The sequence below is a fragment of the Nannospalax galili genome, unplaced genomic scaffold (genome assembly GCF_000622305.1).
Source record: "Nannospalax galili isolate Female #2095 unplaced genomic scaffold, S.galili_v1.0 scaffold3, whole genome shotgun sequence".
Taxonomy (NCBI): domain Eukaryota; kingdom Metazoa; phylum Chordata; class Mammalia; order Rodentia; family Spalacidae; genus Nannospalax; species Nannospalax galili.
The window spans coordinates 1,489,575-1,504,996 of NW_008351466.1; the positions used below are offsets into that span (position 1 = coordinate 1,489,575).

At 38.8% G+C, this 15,422-nt stretch overlaps 1 protein-coding gene across 2 annotated transcripts in view; it reads left to right on the forward strand.

The window, feature by feature from the left end:
* The window catches only part of Sytl4 (synaptotagmin like 4), a 56,039-nt gene that overhangs the window by 1,062 nt on the left and 39,555 nt on the right, over positions 1-15,422 (forward strand). The window lies entirely within an intron of this gene.

A 15,422-nucleotide genomic window follows, 5' to 3' on the forward strand; every position in this document is an offset into this window, starting at 1 on the left:
CATCCCTCCCTCACTCCCTCCGTCCCTGTCTCCCTCCCTCCCTCTCTCTCTCTTTCTTTCATGGGGGTAGGCTCTAGTAGGCTCTTGGCTGCATGTGCTTGTCTTAAAGTTAGAAGCCTATAATACTGGATATTAGGGATGTATTGTCTGGATTCTAGAGATATGCAACTAACTAGCCCAGGCTAGCCTGGAATCCATTATGTAGACCAGGTTGGCCTCCAACTGGCTGGCAATCTTCTGGCCTCTGCCTTTCAGAATGCTGGTAGTACAGGTGTGCAACACCACAGCTAGTTGTGTGCTTCCTATTTTTTAACTTAATGCTTTTCTGCTCTCTCTCAGGTCCCTATCCCCACTACTTATAAATATGTCGATACTAAAGGGTTAAGCTATAGCTCTGGGTTTTCTATGTTTTACTTGGTGTGCATGTGTTTAAGCACCCGCTGCAAATCCTAGTACCAAAAACCCACCAACTTGGTTTGTGAGGCTCTCCTTGGGTAGCACATGAGTATTTTTGGTAACAGAATTTCAGATGCTTCAATCTAGGCAAGTGGTGAGCTTGAGTTTGGAGGCCTGTTCTGGGGTAATTGCTCTGTGATTATATGTAGCATTCTGGCTGATACTCTGAGCACTTCTTCAAGGCTAGAACTAATACTTGTTCAAATTGATGGAGTCAGGCATGGTGGTAAGTTCTCCTAAGTACCTCATATAATCCTCATAGTAACAATACTGTAGGTGCTGCAGTTAGCACTATGCTACAGTGCAAAGGAGACCAAGAGATTGAGTGCAATGCCCCAAAGTACCCTCTGACCAGGGGGGTAGAGTTGATGTTCCCATCCTGCTCATACTATCTCTACTGCGTTGGATATTAGGAACACTCAAACTTTATGGGTGAAGACGAAGCAATGAAACACTTCTAAACTGAAGCATTAAGTTTTTGTCTTTAGTTCCATCTTGGGTGCACTGTGGAGGATTTCAAACACTTACCTCACTTGTGCTTTATCCACTTAGTTCCTAACACAGGGCCAGGTGCACATTGCCACTGTAAGTCCACATCCCTGAGTGTACCTGGATGGATGAAATCTTGCAGATTCTTGGCTGCATGTGTTTGTCTTAAAGTTAGAAGCCCATAATCCTGGATTTTAGGGATGTATGTCTGTATTCTTGAGATATGTAACTAACTCAACTTCCTTTCCTGAAGTCTAGGGGAGACATGAAGGTGTACCAGCTGATAAGTATTTCCCGGCAGTCACATCAGATAAACTAAGAGTGACAGTCTGCAACCTAGGCCAAGACTGTCAAGGAGAAAATGTCTTCCTTAGTCCAACCTCTGGAAATTTACTTAAACTGTTCTTTTCCTCTGGAAAACTTGCTACCCATGCCCTTCCCTCACCATTAATTCATATTCTTCTCTCAGGATTTAGCTCTAAGGTCACTGCTTTTGAGATGACCTTACTGAACACACACTTCCTTCCTTCAAACAGAATTTTTAGTTTTTCTGTGTCCTTAAAGTACTTTGTTTATACTTCAACAAAGGCCCTCACAACATTCTGTTTTCTCATCTGGAAGTTCATAATCTCTGTAAGGGCAGTGACTGAATCTCGAAATATAAATATTTATGCTAGGAGTTGGGGATGTCACCCCCTTAGTGCATTGAGATGTGGTGATGGCGAGGCTAAAGTACAGATGATACCATCCTAACAGACATAAATGTCACCTCTGTTGTGAGGCAATCACTGACTACCGTACTTAAACTTGCAACCCCTTCTCTAAACACTTTTATACCTCTTTCCTCCCTTACTGCATCCTTCCTGCTTATTGTTGCTCCTCCTCCCCATAACACTGAGTAGATGTGGATAAGAATTGCTTCCCTCAAGTCCCATGGAAGCTCAAGCCAGACAAAACCCCAGCATAGATGTGGGGACATGAGTAAGAAACCCCAACTGTGCACGAGGAACTATTGGCAGCTGATGGCTGCTGCGAGGGGGGAAAGACAATCTCTTTCAATGGTATGACTCTTGGTAGGTTAACCAGGCTCCAGTGGGTGAACCCACACCTAAGGTATATATAAAATAGAGTACATTAAATTGGGCAGGAGTAGTAAATGGGCATGTAGATAGGGAAGAGGATCGAAATACAATCAAAATGTATGAAATTCTGAAAAATTCAATAAAAGAAGGAAAAAAAAAAGAGGAATTGCTGCCTTGTATTCAGTGATGGTCCCAGGAAACAGTGCTGGGCATATCACAGGGGCATACTGATATTTGTTCAGTAAATGAATGAATGATATTGCCGTTCTAGGAGTTAGAACTCTTTTGTACTCTCCTGGGTTTGAAACTAAGCCTGTCCATTTTGTTACTCTAAAAGTATAAGGTTGCCCCAGGCCCAGTTCTCACATAGCTTTTCTTCTGCTTGATTTTGCCTAGAGATGCTATTCTTGATAACAACTTTGACCTAAATAGAAGTATTTCCTCTCTCTCTCTGTTTCTGTCTCTGTCTCTGTCTCTCTCTTTCTTTAAATTTTAATTTTTTGAAACAGTCTCACAATACATCCTAGGCTGGCCTAGAACTCACTGTGTATCTCAGCTGGCCTCAAACTCACAGCAGTTCTCCTGCCTCAGCCTTCTGAGTGCTGAGATTGCAGGTAGGACTCACCATGCCAGGTTGGCACCTCTTTTTTTAATCTTTAAGAACAGGTCTCTGGATGGAACCTTCTAAATGTTCAAAATGGAAATGTAAAGATGGTATGCCTCTTGCTGCATCTTCTTAATGGAGGTTACACTGGGATCAGAGATGTGAATTCTCAGCCGTCCTGAGACCTTTCAAGCATTTGGCAAAGAAAGTTACTGGGCAACAGGAAAGTGAATAGCTCAAAAGACTAAAAGTAGGGTTCTGGTCCCAAGTCACATGCTTTTTAGGTATGGTGTAGTTATAGGGTTATGAACTTTATGGAGAAGCTACAGATGAGTCCTTTTTGAAGAACCCTTGGCTAGTTGTATACTGGATTATATGGTTTGAGGTAGCAAAAAAAAATGTGCTGTTTGCTTGGCTGGAGAGATAGCTCGACAATTAAGAGCACTGGCTGCTCTTGCAGGGGACCTGGGTTCAGTTCCCACCACCGGCATAGCACCTAACAACTATTGGTAACTGCAGTTCCAGGGAACCTGACGCCCTCTTCTGGTCTCTATGGGCATTGCATGACACAGGTGCGTTTACATTTAGACAAAACACTCATACACATAAAATAAAGATAAAAAACTTAAAAATACACTTTAAAAAAGTGCTGTTTTGTTTAAATGTATTTTGGAATATTTAGCTAGGAAAGAGGGTCAGAATCTCTTTAAAGTCAAATTTGGTGGGAGCTGGGACCTGGAAAAGGTAGTGAGTCTCTATTTCTTATGTGCTAACTCTTTTGAAATTCAAGTTTGCACACACACAAAAAAACTTCTCAGCCTCTTTAAAATTTACCATTCCAAACTTTGAACCCTGGAGTGTCTCACAGCTCAGTCTGCAGATTTTTTCCACTCACAACTTTCTTAGATGTTCTCATCCAGCACCAGTGCTTCAACATCTATCTAGGTATTGTAACTACCAAACTTGTTTTTGACCTAGGCCTTTCTTCTAAGCTGAAGCCTCATGTTCTTAGTGACCTATTTGATATCTCTACTTGCCATCTGATAGATACCTCAAGGGCCAAATGAGTATTGCTGTTTGCCCTAACATCTTCAGCAACCTCCCTTCAGGCTGCCATGACTCTGTAAAGGGCCCAGTTATTCATTTAGTTGTTTAAACCAAGAATGTAATGTCACCCAAGCTACACCGAACAATCTTGTACAATGGTCAAAGATTATATATATATATATTCTGTGAAATAACTATGTGGGTGTGCAGTGTATCTGTGTATGTGCATATGTGGTTGTGGTTGTGCACATAGAGGCTAGATCAGCGGAGGGTGTTGGGTGTCCTGCTCAAGCATTTCTGCTTTATTCACTTGAGACAGGTTCTCTCACTGACCTTGGAGCTTGCCACACTTTAGTTAGGCTGGCAGCCAGTGAGCTCCAGTAATCCTCCTGTCTCTGCCCTTCCTGACCATGCCCAGCTTTAATGTGGGTTCTGGGAATCAAACTCAGGTCCTCATGCTAATGTAACAAGAGCTCTTACTCATTGAGGCATCTCCTCAGCCCCTGGAATAGCTTTTTAACAAGCAAGTGAGTTTCTGAGATAGGGAGGTATTGATCAACAGTGAGTTTCAGTTAAACTGGAGAGGTAAGTTTTAGTCATTTATTATACTGCATGCTGACCACTGTTAATGCATTGTATATTTTTAAATTACTAAAAGTATAGATTTGTAATAGTCTCACCACAATAAAATTGATGAGTTGATGAGGTGATGGGCCTGGCCAGTTAGGTAGACTGAATATTTATACAATCTATATGTAAATCAGACCATTGATTGTATCCTATAAATATACACAGTTATTAATGAAAAAATAATGATGTATGCATTTAAGAAACTAATGATGTGGGGGCTGGAGAGATGACTCAGCGGTTAAGAGCTCTGACTGCTCTTGCACAGGACTCGGGTTCAATTCCCAGCACCCACATGGCAGCTATGATCTTTCCTTAACTCTAGTTCCAGGGGAATCTGAAGCCCTCTTCTGACCTCCGTGACATTTCATGACACGGGTGCACTCACATACATGCAGGCAATACACTCATACACATAAAATTAAAATAATAAAATATTTTTTTAAAAAAGAAACTAATGATACATGTATTTAAAAATTTGAATGGGCAAAACCAAAGTAGCATCTCAGAAAGTTTACGCATTCAGCACTGAGGGTATTTTTCCTTATGCCCTTGCTAAGGATAGACATTTTTATAAAAACTGTTTTTTTCTTTTTTTTTTTTCTGTGCCTGAGATCCAACAGGGCCTCATGCATAGCAGGCGAGTAGTCTATGCTTGAGCTGCACCCCTCAGTCTGAGATAATGATTTTTGATATGTGAAAATAATCATCTAATTGATTTAACTTTGTATTTCTATGTGAAAATAATCATCTAATTGATTTAATTATTTCTTTGATCACTAGTGATATTGAGCATCTATTCATGTGTCTTAGCTATTTGTATTTTTTCCTGAGACTTTTTCTTTTGTATCTTTTCCACATATTTCTTGTGGATTGCATACTTAATTTGGTCATAATACCACTATTTATTGGCGATGTTCACCATTGTGATATATAGTACAAGTATTTTTTTCTGTAGATCTAGTCTGTTACCTGCTATAACTTTGTCATAACACTCAGATAAAACACACCATAAACATCTAAAATCATGTCCATTAGATTTGGCAATTAGGAAGTCAATGACACCTCAGTTCAGGAGGACAGAAGAGGGTTTGAAGGAGTGATGAGCAAGGAGGACTGAGAAGGAATGTGGTATTCACATTGAAGAAGCTTGCCTGTGATGGGAAGGAGGCAAGGCTCAAGGGAGAATAGGCTTTCAATTTTTATTTGCTTTAAAGATAGGATAAAGATAATCCTATTAGTAGATAGCATCAAGTTGGATGATACAAAATACTTGAGGAAGCTGGAGGGTGGTGGTGGAGCAGAATGTAAAGTTTAGAAAAGACTGGCCTTAGAGAAAGAGAATAGCTCTTTTATTAAGAGATAAAGAGGGCAAGACTGGTGATGCTGGTGAGGATATAACTGCAGAGGGTTAGGATTCTGAAGGTAGTCTTTCTGGAAAGGATGGTGAAGGTCTACAAAGGCATTTGAGAAGGATGAAAAGAAGGACTCTACCAAAGGGAGTGGATGACCACAAGGAAACAAGGTCAGTTACTCATGAATGGAAAACAGTGGTGACAGTTTGCACAAGGTCTATGCAAGCTCAAACCAGACAAACTAGAAGTATAGACATGGGGAAGTTGGTAAGAAATCCCCACCCAATCTTAGGAACTTTAGGCAATCAGTGGCTGCTGGTAGGGGGAAAGATAGTGTCTTATAGGGGTGGGACTCTTGGTGGGCCCAGTGAATGGACACACACTGAAGGACATTTAGGAACACAAATCATACCCTATAGGCCATATTATACATATATGTAGATATATATGTCTCTATATATTTACATATATGAATACATTAAATTGGGCAGGGGGCAGTGGGGGAGGTGTGGATACGGAGGGGATGTAAATACCATCAAACTATATTATATGAAAATTTCAAGAATTAAATTAAAAAAGATGGGCTCTATAGAGGTACATCATCAAGATTATACATATGTGTATCAGAGCTTTATAGTCACTACAAATATATGCAATTTTTGTCAGTTATATCTTCATAAAGCTGGAAAAAATGAAACAGGTCTGGATTACTGTTGCTTGTCTCCACCTCAAGTCACAGAGCCCCATGTCATTTGTCTCCAGCATCACTCATCAGACCAGGAATAGAAACACTGTGGACAATCTAGTTTGAAAGATTTGTCTTGATGGCTGTGATAGAAATATGAAAAAGCAGGAGATTGGATATTGCCAGCCAAAGAAGATTTGAAATGATAGATCATGTTGACTTTCATATCTCTGACTATCTAAACCTCCCTTTAACTCAAGGTATTTAAAAGAATTTGGAAATGCCTATGGTATCGACACTCCTATGGTATGTTTCTTGTTTGTAGCTTGTTGTAGCTGCCTTAGTATAAGTGTCTTGAAATTGCTAGAAATTATCAGAAAGCATATGTTTATCTGTCGAGGATCTACAATGTGATAACTTAGGGCTTGCTGTGTGCTAGGAACTCTGCGCCGGGTCTGGCCACCCGTATACTTCAGATGTCCTGGAGAAGAAGATAGGCATGAGCTTTTTTTCTTGGGTTTTATTTCAGCAGGCCTGGTATGTGTTAAACAATGAATCACAAAATTAGTTGCAATTCTAAAAAGCTCTGTGAAGTTCAACTTTTTTAAAAAATTATTTAATAACCACATGATTAGAAGAAGCATTTTATTACAACAGCATTGACATATTCAATAACAATTTCCAGAGCAAAGATGCATCTCTTTCAAAACTGGCTGTAAATTTTTAGGTTCACAGTTGAATTAAGACAGTAAAGACCTCTACAATGAAAATTTTAAATCTTTAAAGAAAGAGATTGAGGACGACATCAGAAGGACCTCCCATGCTCATGGATTGGAAGAATTAATATTGTGAAAATGACCATCCTACCAAAAGCCATTTATACATTCAGTGAAATGCCAATCAAAATCCCCATGACATTCCTCTCAGAATTGTAAAAAAAATTCTAAGATTCATATGGAAGCACAAAAGACCTGATAGCCAAAGCAACTCTGAGCACTAAGAACAATATTGGGGGGATTACTATACCAGATTTTAAACTGTACTACAGAGCTATAGTCATAAAAACAACATGGTACTGGCACAAAAATACACCTGTAGATCAATGGAACAAAATTGAAGACACAAATATGAGTACATGCAATTTCAGCCACCTGATACTTGACAAAGGGGCCAAGAACATTCACTGGAGGAAAGACAGCATGTTTAGCAAATGGTGCTGGCAAAACTGGATCTCCACCTGTAGAAGAATGAAACTAAACACCTATCTTTCACCTTGCAGAAAAGTCAACTCCAAATGGATCGAAGTTCAACTTTTGACAAGTTAGAGAGTTCCAACAGATATTTTGCCATTTAACATTTGCCAAGAAAGTATGAGAGTACCTTTTACCTCCTTAAAAAATTGAACATTGTTCTACAAATTGGTTGAATTGGTAAGCAAACATAAAACAGTATTTATAGCCAGTGAGGGTGGACCTTTTTCTTTCTGACATCTATTGGCCATTTAATGTTCCTCCCTTAAGAATTCTCTGTCTGTGTTCCCTGTCTAATGGCTATTTTCTTCTCTTATTTTATACCACTATCTACTCTTCTTTCCATCACCCCTTAGATCTGGAGACCTTAAAGTATATTCAGTATCTATGGCCATTCCTTTCCCCCTTTGAACTGCTTTCTTTTATAGCTTGATCTGCTCAGGAATCTCAGGATGCTTTATTACTTGATCCAGTAAGAGTTAAAAATATTTTTATTCCCTTCTGTTCATGTCAATTCCTTGAGGGAAAAAGTTTGTCTTTTTCTCCAGTCATTGTTTCTGTGCTTATATAAATCATTCCCATCTATCCATCCATTCTACCTGTCTGCACTTACAGATTAAAAATACAAGTGGACTTACAATATATACATTTTCAATGCATTTTCAATTAATATGCTGTGGCAAACTTTCAGTATCAGTACATAGGACTGCCTCCTTTTTAAAAAGCTGTGTAGCCTGTCATTGTATGTATCATAACAAATCAGTTTCTTTTTGCTAGTTTATACATTGTACCTTCTTTCATATATATATGTGTATATATATGTAGATAGAGACATGATAGATAGATGATAGATAGGGAGAGAGAGAATGAGGGACAGCATATCATGAATGTCAGCAAAATACATTTTTGAAAATATATTGGCTCCATTAAAATGTTTCTCAGAATTAAATGACTAAGAGACATCTATGAAGATAAAGACTGAGAACTCCCCATTGCATTTGGGAAGTTCCTGGTGACTTTAATAAGACCAATTTCAGGATGGGATGAAGTGGAAAGCTAGACTAATGGCTTGAGAAATAATTAGGGAGATGAGGAATCGAATGTACTGAATATGGACAATTCTGTAAAGAATGTTGAGTTGGATGAGCAGAGAAAGAACAGTAGCAGGTGAGGGGTTGAGATCCAGGAAATTCATTTTTCATTTATTGGAGGACTATAGTATTTTTAGAGGCTGCTGACAATGAGGGGTTAATTAATACAGGAAAGTCTTTACAGGGCAAAGTCCCTTATGCTTCATGGGAAGGAATCTGAAATGAAGTAAAGGGTAATCTTGAGTAGGTATAGATGAGCATAAATGTAGAGATTGGGCAGCAGGAACTTGTCTAATGGCATTTATGTTTCTCTATGATAAGAGAAGTATGACCAGCCCCTTAGAGCAGGAATTGCGATGAGACACAGTTTGGGTTGACTATTACAGTTACTCGAGGGAAGCATCAAATATGTATTGTGGGGAATAGGATAGCAAACTAGGAACAGAGAAAACATATTTGTGGTGCCAAGCAATGTTGAGGTGAGCTTGGTGATGAAGAATTCATGTGGATAATAATCTACCAGACTGGTTCTGTTCTTCCCTGGATCCGAGGAGCACTCATGAAGGCTTAAAAGCCCACAATTGAGCTCAGATGGGTTATGTTTTTTTAAATCAGATATTTACAATGAAATTAGGAGTTAATGAGGATGCTGACAGGAGTGCACTTGAAATAATACAATCTACACAATCTAGGAAAGGAAGTAAAGACAGGAAGGAAGTGACTAGATGAAAGAGACTGTGTGGAAGATAGCCCTAAATGACATCTCAGAAGAGGCATGGCTGGAAGAGGTCACTGAGTGAACAGGCCAGAAAGATAGGGTGTTAAATTAGGAGAGGAGAATTGAATTAATGATACCAAAAGTGGAGAAGTTCTGGACACTCTTGGGTGTGGCTGAATGATAAGTGGTATTCTTGATGTCAGCTCATTCATTCAACAAATATTTATTGCGTACATATTATAGGCAATACTCTAGACACTGAAGGTACAGAGATGAACAAAATAAAGTTCCATCCCCCCCCCAAAGTCTACAACATCAATTTTCTCAGATAGCTTACAATCCAGTAAAGGAGATTATTTGTTTTAACATTTTTACACAATCATTTTAGAGATTTCATTTGATAAAATAAAAGTATGTATTTCTGATTCCTCTATGCGTAATTATATTTAGAACTAATAATACCAAGAACATATATATATATATATATATATATATATATATATATATATATTTTTTTCATTTTAGTGGTTTTAACTTTTTATTATTTATTTTTTGAATGTTAGAACATTGCTTCTGCTGTAGAGCAGATGTTAATAATGTGTGTACTAATCTTTCTCTAGGGATTTGAAGTAATGTGTCAAGTAATTATGGTTAAACAGTTTAGGAGGCAGGAAAGACTTGTAGTAAGGTAACATATTACATTTCTTTTATATTCTGTAATTTATGTCTACCTTTTGTGTACATATGCTCATATGCATGTTTATTAAGATTTTACTTGAAAGAAATTAACACTTTAGAAAATGATCTGCCACTATACAGCTCAATTCAAGATCAAATACAGGTTATTTGACTGTGTTTAAGGTTTCTATGGCCATAGCTAGATCACAGCATCCCTAAAATTAAAAAGAAGGCAAATGCATGAAATCACAGCTAGGTGTGAACATTGGCTGGATTAGTCATGAGCTGTCATGATTTCTCATTTAAGGGGATGGTGTGGGTGATTTTTAGGTGACGTGGCCTGCAAGAAACAGATGCCAGTTAGAGTTCAGTTTAGAAGTCCCCACCATCTGTGACCTTGGCAAGAGAAGAAAGTCTTCCCTGTTGGGGGTGCTGCTTTCTCAAAGTTTCTTGAATAGGAATGATACTGAGATTATAAGGTGATGAGGCTTATTGAAAAATAATAGTCTGGTCAGACTTTTAAAAACCTGCATATAAAAGACCTGGTTTTCACAACATCCCTTCTCTCTCTCCTTTTTTGTGAGCTGGATCAAACCAAACTCAGCATTTGTACATACTGGTCAAGTGCCCTATCACTAAAGTATATCCCCAGTTCTTGGATTTTTGAGACAGGCTCTTCTTATGTGTCCCAGACTGATCTTGAACTCACAGTCCTATTGCTTTGGCCTTTCAATTGCTAGGATTCCAGACATGTACCACCACACTGGAGGTTTTTGAACTTTTAAAACTGTTGGGCTCTTGAGGAAATGGACTTTAGCATAGAAGGTGGGGAGCTGGCTAGTCTTTCCCCATCAACCTTATGAGGCCCTTATGAAGCCTATGTGGTTCATGTGAGAGGAAAAATTTCCAGTGAAGATTTTAAAAGCTAGAAACTAAATAGAATTGTGTTGATGGTTGTTTCTCCTGTTGTCAGGTGGGGCATTTGGACCCATGATCGCATTTTCATGATATTTTATATTTCTGTGGGCTATCTGTATAAAACCTGCCTGCTAAAATTTGTAGTGGGTTTAAGTCCCGAGAAGCAGGAAAAATAAACTGTGAAATCGTAGAAATAAGGTGACATCCACATGTTCATATACACTGCTCTGCAGGAACATCGTTTAGAGTCAGATATCCAGCTTCTCTTTAGGACTTACTTCTGGGAGGTATATGTTGTCTAAGGTGCGAATTTCCTCAAACCAGTTATGAACAGAATTTAATGATTTTGCAAGTAAAGTACATAGGTTCGATCTTGTGGAAATTGGCCCCACATTTGATTCTAAGAACTGAAGAGATTGCATTTGGGAGACTTTGGCTCACCTCATCATGTGCCTGCCATCTTTAGAAGAGATATCCTAGATCGGGAGAGTGGGTCCTTTCCCATGCACAGAGGAGCAGTCAGTGGAATGAGAAAATAAGCCAGGTTAAGGGCCTCTTCAACATCAATCCATTAGTAAATAATGACTTTAAAAATCTACCTTAAGTTCCTAAGCATAAACTATCCCTTTTCAAATGTCACTATGCACAACATTATTGCCAAAATAGAAAGAGAAGGCATAATCTAATGGCTAAGACCTTGGACTCTAGAGCCAGACTGCCTAGTCAACAAACTAGATTGTCTCTTAAAGGGTGTATAACCTTGGACAAGTTATTTGCTCAGCATGTACCTCACTTTTCTCCTTTGTAAAATGGACATAATAATTTAGTACTTTTTCCATGGCATGATTATAAAGACTAAATAAGTTCATAGATAGAAAATGCTTTGAAAAGTGCCTGAGACATAGTAAGCCCTATATAGAAGTGCTGTCTTCTATTAAACTGTTATCTCTGTCATCACAATAGTCATTGTCATCATTATCATCCTTATCAACTGGTGCATATCTTAAAAGAAGCTTAAACTGTAAAATACCTCAGCATGACCCAAACCTCACTTTTATAGAACCTATTTAGAAAAAGGTCTTTTTGAGAGCCCAAACCTTAGTGCCAAAGGGAGAGCTAGTTGTAAATTTTTCACCATTAAGGAAAAACAGTGAACAACTTTGCTGCTTTAAAACTTTTGACAACACACCCAGTGAGGGCAAGGCCCAGAGCAGGAGTATGAGGAAGATAAGCTCAGTGAATGAGCTGGTGGGGGTCTGTACCACAACTGACTCTAGGTGGTAAATGCTAAGCCTTGCTTGCTCTTTGATTTTGTAGCCTTGGTTTTGAATATTTTACTTTGTCTCTATTCTTGTTTTTCTTCTTTTTCATCTTGATTTTTAAATTTATGCTATTTTGCTATGTTTTATGTATCTTTATAAGTCATTTAAAATCCTGTCTGGAACAGTGTATAAATAAATATCTTCTAAAGCGATCATATCTAATTACTAACATTTGCTTAATATTTATGCTTGCCAGTCTGCATCCATGCAGAGAGGTACAGGTGACTTTCCATCTGGGCAAGAATACTGATTAGATTTCTCAAATTTCATAGAAAGATGTCACAACAGCCATATGCTCATATATTTTCCAAAGCATATGGTTAATAATAATTAAAACTAAGCAGCTAACAATGTTGGGTGTTTATTCTAGGTCAGACACTATGCTATTCAAACTTTTGCCCATGATGCATATTTGAATTATCACTGTCCCTGGCAGCTGCTCTTATTATTGCCATTTTTCCAAGTGGGGAAACTGAGACTCAAAGAGATTAAATGCCTTGTGTAAAGTTCATAAAGCTAAAATATTCTGAAGCGACAATTTGAATCTGGGCAGTTTGGCTCCAGATTCAGTGCTTTTAAGCTTCATTCTCTGCTATAGTGTCCTTAGTTGGGAATCTAGTCCATTAGAACTCCAAGTCCTCATAGAAGAGGCTGTTCCTGTGTTATAGTACATTCACAGGTCCTGCAGATTTTACCTCTGGGCTACTTTTTCAGCTTTCCAATTTTTCTCTCTACTGCTTCTGTGTTCTGTATTTGTCTCTTGCCATGTTTCCCCTAGATATATGTCACATACTTATCAAATCTATATTCTGCACAGCTGCCATAGTGCTCTAAAAGGTCCTTGCTTTGCCTAAAACTCCTCAGTGGAACCAGTTGTCAAAAGTTAACTAGCCAAGCTTCTGAAAGTAGCTTGCCAAGCTCTCCTTTCCCACCTGCCCATTCCATACCCTCCCTTTATAATTTGTTGGCTCACTGCACTTGTAATACCATGTTCCTTTACGCCTCCATGATTTTTAATATTTATTTCATTTATGTGTGTGCTCATGTGTCTGTGTACGTGTGTCTGCATGGGTACCTGTAGAATCCAGAAAAGAGCATCGGATTCCTTGGAACTGGAATTACACGTACTTGTGAGCTGCCTGACGTGGGTACTGGGATGTGAAATCTGCTCCTTATGATTGAGCAGCAAGTGCTCTTAACCACTGAGCCATCTCTCCAGCCCCTTATGCTTTTAAAAAACATTATGTTCTCTTTCTGGAAAGCCCATGTTCTACTGGTAAACTAGATGCTACCCATTAAATTCATATTTAGTTTATGCATTCCTTGTAGATATCTTCTTTCCAGCTCCCCTTCCCTGAAGCTGGATTAGGGGCTTCATCTTGATATGTTTTAAAAATTATTTTATTATTTTTATTTTATTTTTGTATATGAGTCTATTGCCTGCATGCATGTAAGTGTACCCATGTCATGCAGTGGACACAGAGGTCAGAAGAGGGCATCAGATTCCCTGGAACTGGAGTTATAGCCAGTTGTTAGCTGCCATGTGGATTCTGGGAATTGAACCTGGGTCCTCTGGAAGAGCACTCAGTGCTCTTAACTGCTCTTAACTCTCCAGCCCTGGTATCTTGGTATTCTTATAGCATCACACGCATGCGTGTGTGTGTGTGTGTGTGTGTGTGTGTGTGTGAGAGAGAGAGAGAGAGAGAGAGTGTTCAGTTATTTTTTTAGCCCTTAGAGAATTTTAATTTTAAAAAAATGAATGACAATTTCATTCATGCATACAATATATTATGATCATACTTAGCCTGTTACCCTCTCTGTCCCTCTCCCATCCCTGCTGACCCCTTTCTTCTTGCCTACTAGTTTCCCTCCTACTTGCATGTGTTTTTATGCAGATCTTGTGCAGGTAGCCACAGCTGATTTATGTAAATGATTGCAATGGCCATGTCATATCCAGAAGACAACATTTTATTGTATCTTCCCCATTCTCCAGGTCTTACATTATTTCCACCCCTCTTCCATGATCTCCTCAGTGCCTTGGAGTTGGTCATGTAGATGTCCTCTTTAGGGCTGAGCCCTCAATACTCACTTTCAGTATTTTGACCACGTATGAGTTCCTGCATTAACTATCACCAATTGCAACAGAAACTTCTCTGATTTAGGGTGACAGTAGCACTAATCTATGGGTGTAAGCAAATATTTAGAAGGTAGATTGACTGCATGTCCATTTAACAAAGCATCAGTATTATATTCCCCCCTAGGGCCTGTGGCCTCCCCAGCTATATAGCCTTTTGGCTAGCTTTACATTACTAGGCATGTATTCCCTCCTGTGGAGTAGACCTCAACTCCAATCAGAAGGTAGTTGCTTATCCCCAAACAGTCATGCCAGTATTACACCAGTGAGCATCCCTTGCCTGGCAGGTTGATATTGTAGCATTCAGGGTCCAGAGCTGAGTAAGGCTATTGATGACTTTTCTCCTCCTGCAACCCATATAGCTCTTTCCAGCACTATGAATGCTAGCCAGTGGGGAGGAAGCTTCCAGCTCAGTTGTAGCTTGATTACGCTATGCTCTGTATCCAAAGTGTGCAGTGTCTTCAGCAGTTGTGTGCTATCCAGTTCTGCTGGGCAGCCAAGAGCAATGACAATAGCCTATATTCATGGGGAGGTGTCCTGCTCTCGGCAGTGGAGTTTTCATTTTAAAACACATGGCTTCTGAGAACAATGTTATCCACTCACTATGCATATATTTCTTTGCTTACTTTAAAATGATTGTTAAGGGCCGCCTTCTCTAGACTGTGAGCTCTTTGGGGGCACTGACTGCGTTTTATTCTTTTTTTAAATTTAATTAGAAGAAGCATTTCATTACAACAGCATTAACCTATTCAATAACATTTTTCTGAGCTAGGGTACATCTCTTTCAAAATTGGCTGTACATTTCTAGGTTTACAGATGAATTATTACACTTATAAAATCTTATACTCATTATAAACTCTCTAAGAGATAAAATTAAATTAGGTTCCAATGTTTAAAAAAGATCTCCTCTTCATTGTCAAAACACACAGTTTCATACAGAAAAATTCATTCCAAGCCTATTGACAT